Source organism: Callorhinus ursinus, unplaced genomic scaffold (assembly GCF_003265705.2).
Source record: "Callorhinus ursinus isolate GAN/ISIS: 27379988/994484 unplaced genomic scaffold, GSC_fseal_2.0 scaffold30, whole genome shotgun sequence".
NCBI classification, from domain to species: Eukaryota; Metazoa; Chordata; class Mammalia; order Carnivora; family Otariidae; genus Callorhinus; species Callorhinus ursinus.
In genome coordinates this window covers 5,336,923-5,345,468 of record NW_027397092.1, presented here as the reverse complement: position 1 = coordinate 5,345,468, position 8,546 = coordinate 5,336,923, and the positions used below count along the sequence as shown (strand labels likewise).

Sequence of the window (8,546 nt, the reverse complement as noted above, 5' to 3'; positions counted from 1 at the left end):
AAAAAAAAAAAAAAACAAGGAAAAGTATATGCCCCCCCTCCCTGATCTTCAGACAAAACTCTTATCTTTATGACAAGAGTTTGAGCAATTAGTTCAATGACATACCACTCACAAATACCCAGAAACTCTGACACACACTCCACACATTCAAAATAGCTTATTTAAAGAATAGCTGCCTTATTGGTTTAAAACACTGAGGAACTTTGTATTTCTCAGCTAACAAATCCAGGATCCCATGTGTATATTTTCCATGACCACTCAGCTATAACACTTTAAGTTAGAAATGCTCCCATCATACTGATCAGGAAGGAAAATGGATTTATCCTTAGATGCGCTGTGACTGAACATTCTCAACTTCACACTGTCGTATTATTTTCAATAAAGTAAATTTGTTAAACCTATAACTAACTATTACATAATGTTGACGACTTTGAAAGATTTTTCATAGAAATTAATTCAAAAATCAAAAAAATCCTTACCTGAATCAAGGATAGTCACATATATAAGGTAAATATGACTATAAATTCTCTCACTTAAAACTACTTCTAAATTTACATTATTTTAGACATTTAGGAAACTAACAGCTAAAAATATTCTGATATAGCTCAAAAATGACTGGGTTTTTGGTTTTGGTTTTGGTTTGGTTTGGTTTGGTTTTTGCTCCTGTTGTTTTAGATTTTCCAGTTTAAGCAGATGTAATCTGCAAAGGACTGAATGTTTATGATCCCTAATGTGATTAAGACAAAGAATATGACATCTTCCAGCCCTCTTATTCCACAAAGTGAGCAACAGAATAGGAAAATAAAGCATAAATAATGAAAATTAGGGAAGGATATCATGTACGTATCAAAAATGTCTGGACTTTCAACTATACTTTCTACTAAATATATCACAGATGGGACAATGGACAAAGGACTACATCATATCCCTTCTAACGACCTGTTGAAAGAAGATGAATAAGACAAGGGGGTGAATGCACAAGACCCTAGGTTATAAGGTGAAGCACTTGAACTGAACTAAACATTTTCAACTGCTGAAGCAGTTGAAATGAAAAAGGCAACCAGAGCTTATCGAAAGCTGTGGAAGAACTTCTTGGCCAGAGGGTAAACTGAGGGGCATCTGAGCCACATAATCTCTCGTCATACAACTGACAACATGTTCCTAACTGCTGGCTGCCAAAGAAAACATGCAGAGAAACTCTTCCAGACAGAGAAAAGGCTGTCTATACAACCATACCTGAGCACTTTGACCCCCATGTCTTATTTCCCTGCATCCCACCGTCACACATAAACCTCTGGCTTCTGAGGTTCTGGATTTCTGATCCAGAAGATTAACAATGTGAAACTTCACCTTCATTTTCGTGTAGGCATAAAGTGTTCAGAAATGGACATGGATTACTTACCAAACTCACTTCATCTGCCAGTGTGGACAAATGCAGACTTCGTTCTGTAAAGATAAATATATAATTTTTTTAAATGTTTATTTATTTGAGAGAGAGAGAGAGCCATCACAAGGGGCAGAGGGAGAAGCAGACTCCCTGCTGAGCTGGGAGTCTGAGGTGGGACTCGATCCCAGGACCCTGGGATCATGACCTGAGCCGAAGGCAGACGCTTAACCGACTGAGCCACCCAGGTGCCCCATAAATTTTTTTAAAAATCATGAGTATATGATGAAGTTCAAATGAGAGATCACAGTGCAGAATCAAAACTAATGATTTCCTGGCTAACAAATTCAAGGAACCCGTAAATTAGTGTAGATAATGTATTTTTAAAATATTTTGAGTTTTCAACAAGTTTCAAGAAGTCATTGTGTCCACGAAACTGTATTAGTCCTTACAAAAAAATATACCTATATCTGAAATCATGTTAAACTGCACATAAATGGAAACATTTAGCGAAAAATTTAAAACGGCATGAAAGGAGAAAATGTAAAACTGGCTAACATAAAAACAGCATATTAGTGAAATTTTTCTTAAATGTTTAAAACAAGAGAATAAAATGAAAGAAACGAGTTATTACAATTGCTAAGAGAGAAATCTTAGAAGTTCTCACTACAAGCACAAAACCATTGTAACCAGGGGCGACTGGGTGGCTCAGTCGTTAAGTGTCCCCCTCTAGTTTGCAGCTCAGGTCATGATCTCAGGGTCGAGCCCCATGTCAGGCTCCCCGCTCGTGCGGGGGGGGGGGTTTGCTTGAGCTTCTCCCTCTCCCTCCCACACCCCACACTTTCTCTCTCTCAAATAAATAAATAAATCTTTTTTAAAAATGGTGACCAGCTGAGGTAAAGGACTGTTATCTAACCTTACTGTGGTCATCATTTTGGGCTGGGATCTCTGCTCAGTGGCGTCACCGCAAGCAGGAATGCGGTCCACCCCGACCTGAGGGCTGGGTGTCGTAAGACCACCCCCTTCTCTGTGGGGTAGAGCCCCACAGGTTCCCCCAGGGACCTTCAGGAGGGGATACTCCCAGTGAGCCTCCTGGGGGGCATCCCTCAACGCTGGGGGAGCCGGACGTTCACCTCCAGCTCTCTGCTGACATTGGAGAAACAAAATCAAAACCCTGGGCCGGGCTGTGGCGCTGCATCGGCCTGTGCCCTGGGAAGGACCACGCGGTAGGCGTGTGGCCGCTCCTCTTACCTTTCCCACGTGGTCCTTTGTCTCAGGGGTGGAGGTGTGGGGGTGCTTCGACCACGCCCCTGGTGCTGGGAGCCTCACAGTAATGCCTCCTTGTTTGACATGGCTGCTCCTTGGTCTTCCCGGGGGACCTGACGTCAGGGAGCCGCCGATGTCGCAACCCTGATGACGTCATCGCGAGACCCTGCGTAGTCCTTGAAAGCGATGTTTTTGAATGGTATTTAGGACCTTTGACAATGCCTTCCTATAATGTTAAATGGAGAAGGATTTCTAGACTGAAAAAATAAGCAAGGATAAGTCACTGAAATATTAGCCATGTTTATCTCTGGATATTGAGTTTACAATGTTTTTTTTTTTAATTTTATTGTGTTATGGGTGGGGAGTTTACAATGTTTTTTATAGTCATAGTCACCGAGTGTCTAAATTATCCATGAAATGTGGAAAGAACTTTTTTATAATCCAAACTTATATATATATGTGTGTGTATATTTATTGTAAAATCAAAGTATCTTTTCAACTTGGAGCAGCTTCTGTCATTTTTAAAAGATCTCCCAAAGAACATCTTTAAAATAATATTGAATGCTCTTTCTCCTCTGTACCTATAGGTAGAATTGCATATTGTATATCTGTAAATATTTTATGCTCTTTTTATATACAGTCTGTTAACTCTAAGAATAAAATAGTGTCTGAGCTGCACATTTCCCTTTAAAGGACAAGAAAGAGATCTCCTAAGTTCATTTGCATGGAAGCGTATGTAATAGACAAGGATTACATCATGCTATGAATCTGTTGAGTTGAGTTTGGGATATAAATTACAGAATTTTCTTTCTGCACAAACAATTTTTCCCAAACCTAGCTTTTATTGATGTTCATACTGTTCTTATTTTCTGTTCATTTAATGGTAAATTACCAGTTTATCTGAGAGCAATAATAGACTAACTTTTCTTTTGATTCTTCTTAAGGCAATTTTTTTTTTAAATTACAGTTTGGGAAATAAATGGAAAAGAGTACCCCTCTGCCTCTTTCAAGTAGTTTTTATGTTATTACTTCCCCTCTTCTCATTCCCCCAACCAAAACAGTGTCCCCATCTCCTTCATTTCCCTGAATGCAGTGGGCACCAATTATAGCAAGATGTCAGTGAACAACAGAAGTATTAGGCCTTTAACTCACTATGACGGAAAAGGCATTTAATGTCAAAACTATGATAGATCTCAAATTGGAAAGCAGGCTTCTCCACCTCACACCCCCATCCTGCTCTGGATCCTACCTGAATTTAAAATCAGCAGCACAACTGGGACGGACCTGATTCTGGCTTATAACAAGCCTAAACCTCTCAAAGAGATTAGAGATCTGAGAAGGTGTGTATACACCGCAATCAAAGCACTTCTTCACAAAGCTGTCAAGCAGATGGAGGACTGATTTTTTAAGAAGAGGCCTATGGACGTCCAGGTGGGGCCTCGGTAGGTAGGTATCTGTGCTAGGGATACTGCAGAATCAGGATAAAAGGTCAACTGAAAGTAATTTTCCTAAGGAGGAGCCATTCATGCCGACAAATAGTAAGCAGAACTAAGCAAAATACACATTAGTCAGCCTGTAGCTAGAAATCTACACCTACCCTCTCCAGCAGAAAATCTATATGGGGAAACAGTCTCGGTGAGCATATAGTCAGTGCAGCAGGAACAGGGTGGATGAGATGATCACTGGGGCACAAGAATCATCGGTCTAGGCGTCTGTCTCCCCTGCAGAGAAACACCCACAGAGTCAACTAGTGAGTGGTCTCTTCCTGTGGGATCTCAGCTAAAGGAAAAAACGAGTACTTCTTGCCCTGTGGATTGGCCTACCCAGGCTGTACTTGTATGAGTCCTTTTTTAAAAATTGAATTATAATTGACAATCAATGAATTGTATTTATTTTCAGTGTACACCTTGATGGATTCTGATATTCTTGTAAGCCCATATAACTTCCGCTTCAAACAGGAGAATGAGTGTATCAATGCTAAGAAGTTTCCTCATGCCCTATTCCAGGCTATTGCCCTTCCCACACATAGACAATCATTATTCTGATTTCTGTGACCATAGATTTGTTTTCCCTGTCCTTGAAATTCACATATTTGGAATCATACTTATATCCTTTATGTGTCTGACTTCTTTTGTGCAACCTAATAGTTTTGAAGTTCATCCAGTGTACTGCTTTTATCAGTAGTTCATTTCCTTTAACTGCTGAATAATAGTCTCTTTTGTGAAGATATAGCACAATTTGTTTATCCATTTTCCTGTTGGTGAACACTTCCTTTGCTTCCAGTTTTTGGTATTATGAATAAAGCTTCTAAGTATATTCTTGTACAAGTCTTTTTGTAGACAGATGATTTTGTTTCTCTTGGGTAATTCTTAGGAACGGAATTGCTGGGTCATAGGGGAAGTATATATTTAACTTTATAAGCAACTGCCAAACAGTTTTCCAAAATAGTCATACAGTTTCACACTCCTACCAGCAGTGCATGAGAGTTCCAGTACTTTCATATCTTTGACAATATTTGGCATTATCAGTCATTTTAATTTTAACCACTCCAGTGGGTGTATGGTAGTATCTTCTTGTAGTTCTAACTTACATTTTCTTGATGACTACTGAAGTAGAGCCCCTTTTCAGATGTGTGTTGGCCATTCCTATATCTTCCTTAAGATCCAAGTATCTAAGTCTTTTGTACATTTTTTTATTGAGTTGGTGTTCTTTTCCTTGTTGAGTTGTAGCAATTGTCAGATATATGTATTGTGGTTAATTTCTCCCAGTCTGTGGCTTGCTTTTTTATTTTACTAATAATTTTTGGTTTAATGATAATGAGACTAATGTTTCAATTTTGATGAAGTCCTGTTTACTACTTTTTTCTTTTATGAGTGGTGCCTTTTCTATATTTTTTAACAACCTTTTAGTTGGGGTTTAGTTGGGGCAACCTTTAGTTAGTCTTGTTAAACTTTTAGTTTAACTTTAACTTTAGTTTAAGTAAAGGTTTAACAAGAGTATCTCCAGTTCATTAAAATATGATTGATAGCTGCATAATATTTTACTATAAAAATATTTTGTGGAAATATAAGTTTTTTTCCATATTTTCATCAATACAAACAACACAATGGTGAACACTCATTAATTTCTCTGCATGCTCTCTGATCATTTGTGTTGGGCAAAATTGGAGATACTGGATCAAAGGGTACATACTTTGATAACCTATTCCTAAATTGGTTTTACCAATTTGTACTCCCACCAGCAGTGTAGAAGAGTGCTCACTGCCAAGTTTAAACATATTTTCACATCTTTATTGGCTTTTTATATTTCTTCTCTTGTGAATCAACTTTGTCTTTCAAACATTTGGGGGGAGATTCAATACAGATAATAAACTTCTGGTTTTCTTATGTTACAATTTTTTAGTCATCATTGATATTGACTGGCAAACTTTTTTTGTGTTTTTTAATATCTTATTTTACTCAAATTCAGTTAATCAACATAGAGTGCATCACTAGTTTCAGATGTAGAATTCAGTTATTCATCAGTTGCATACAACACCCAGTGCTCATTACATCATGTGCCCTCCTTAATGCCCATCATTCAGTTATCCCATCCTCCACCCACCTCTCCTCCAGCAACTGCAGAGTTTTAAGTTTCTGTGTACATAGGGGTATCAGAATTTTCCTGTCTTCTGTATTAGATTCTGTCTCTGAAAGGCTTACCCGGAACTAAATCAGGCATACTTATGGACGTGAGTGCCAGGGTCTCTCCATACTAATAGTCAGTGATGTCACCAAAGTAAGGTAAAGTTAGATAGAGAGATAGACAGACAGACAGACAGACTGATTCACTGGGAAATGATTTGTATCCAATGAAAACTTTCTACTCAATTTATTGGATAGCTCCAATGGGACTCACTTGATGTCCCTGGCTTCCCAAATCACAGGGTACCTTATCAGGTTCTCACAGGAACTGTCTTCCTATACTCTATCTTGATCACTTAGCTATGTCTGTGACTTCTGTACCTCCATTTCTCCTCCTGGAAAACACCCCCAACATTCTGTAAGTAGTTTGTTCAAGGTCTCTATTCACTCAGTTTGAGGTGAGCAGAGGTACAATTCTAGGAACCCTCTCTATTATGGACTGAATTGTGTGCCCTAAAATTCATATTTTGAGGCCCTGACGCCCAATTTGATGGTATTTGGTGACGGGGCCTTTGGAATGGTAATTAAGGTTAAGTGAGGTCATAAAGGTGGGACCATAATCCAGGAAGACTGGTCTTCTTATAAGAAGAGGAAGAGACACCAGAGCGTGTCTTTCACCGTCCACCTGCACAGAGAGGAAAGGCCATGTGAAGATTCAGCAAGAAGGCAGCCATCTACAAGCCAGGAAGGGTGGCTTTGGCAAAAACAGCCCTTCCAGCACCTTTATCTTGGACTTGCAGCCTCCAGAACTGTGAGAATATAAATTCTTGTTGTTTAAGTCACCTAGTCTGTAATATATTGTTATGATAGCCCTAAAAGACTAATACATGCTCCAGTAAAATCCCTCTGTGTGTATCCTTACTTCTTAAATATTCCTGATATGGGTAATGGACTCAGAGTTACCAGATTTGTTTTGAATATCAATCATTTGAAATTCTCCATGGATGATCTACAACCTGTCTTTCGAGTATACGATCCCTGAACACCTTTTGTCCTCAGTTTGGGAACTCCACTTACAATTATGAAACTCATGAAAATACAGTACTTAGCATCCTGCTACACTTCAATTAGCTTCTTAGACTCATCAAAATTCACCTCTGGTGCTGTGAAGGACCAGCCTTTCCAAAAACCCTTGGCTACAAATACTGAAACAAAAGGGAGTCTGTTACCAAGGGGAAAATATGGCAATAATGTTACTAGGCAGGCAGGAGAGTCTACCACAGTGAAATATTTAGCGGTGGCTTTAAGGGAAAAAACTACTAAAAATACAGAGCTCCTCAAGCTAAATTCTTTATCATATTTAATAGCCAAACTCTTAATCATGTGTAGTATCAGCTTCTTGTGCACAGACCTAAGGGGAAGTCTCCTAGTCTAAGCATCTGTCTTTTTTGCCTTCTGACTTTCTTCCCTTTAAGTTCTTCTAACAATCCACAGCTTAAGATGAAGGAGGAAAAACAAAGGGAAATAAAAGGTGAGAAGCTTTTGACAAGTCCTTAGTGCCTTTAAAACAAACACCCATTCCTATCTATTAAAGATCACAAAAAGCAAGAAGAAACCAGTGTCTAAGTAGTACAAGCAAGGGTAAAGTAACATGTCCCTATCAGAAGTCAGGAGTAGAAAAAAGAAGACAAAACAGGAAATCAAGTGTGGCACATATCCCGTCTACCCTTCCAGACATACTCTCCACCCTTCTCTACCAGGCTGTTTGCCCCCAGCAAGCTGACCTCTACTGATGGTACCACGTGGGCTCCCTTGCTGTCTGGCTTTCATATTGGTCTACCAATGATTGGCAGTGGCAGGAGATGGAGGGCAGGAGAAGGGAGAGATCAGAGAATTTACCCCCTCCCTGGTGGTGTTTGGCCGTGGCCATGTTCTCCCCAAGGTGGCAACTCCTATCACATGGACCCTTTCCCATGGCTATAACTCTCCCCACCTTCTCATAACTTCCACCTCATTTTGTCCCTGCAGGTCCTGCTTTGGCTCACTCCCTCACACTCTGTCAGTTGCCTGAAGCCTATTGATGTCATTTCACATTCTCCCTTTACTAAACTTTTTCTGAACCCCTTCGAATTTGCCATCTGTTTGCGGCACAGGCTCTAACTGGTAACTCAACTTACAAGTTGAGAAGTATGTATATGATGGGGCACCTGGGTGACTCAGTCAGTTAAGCGTCTGCCTTCAACTCAGGTCCTGATCCCTGGGTCCTGGGACAG

The 8,546-nt window shown here is 39.6% G+C and overlaps 1 long non-coding RNA gene across 1 annotated transcript in view; it reads right to left on the bottom strand.

Moving 5' to 3' along the window:
- LOC141370268 (uncharacterized) overlaps positions 1–2,751 on the bottom strand; it is an 81,671-nt gene extending 78,920 nt beyond the window's left edge. The window contains exons 1-2 of the long non-coding RNA XR_012374168.1: positions 2,636–2,751; positions 1,403–1,446 (exon numbers count right to left, since the gene is read on the bottom strand). This is a non-coding gene — a long non-coding RNA (uncharacterized lncRNA). The remainder of the gene's footprint in view (positions 1–1,402; positions 1,447–2,635) is intronic.
- Positions 2,752–8,546: the final 5,795 nt, after the last annotated feature.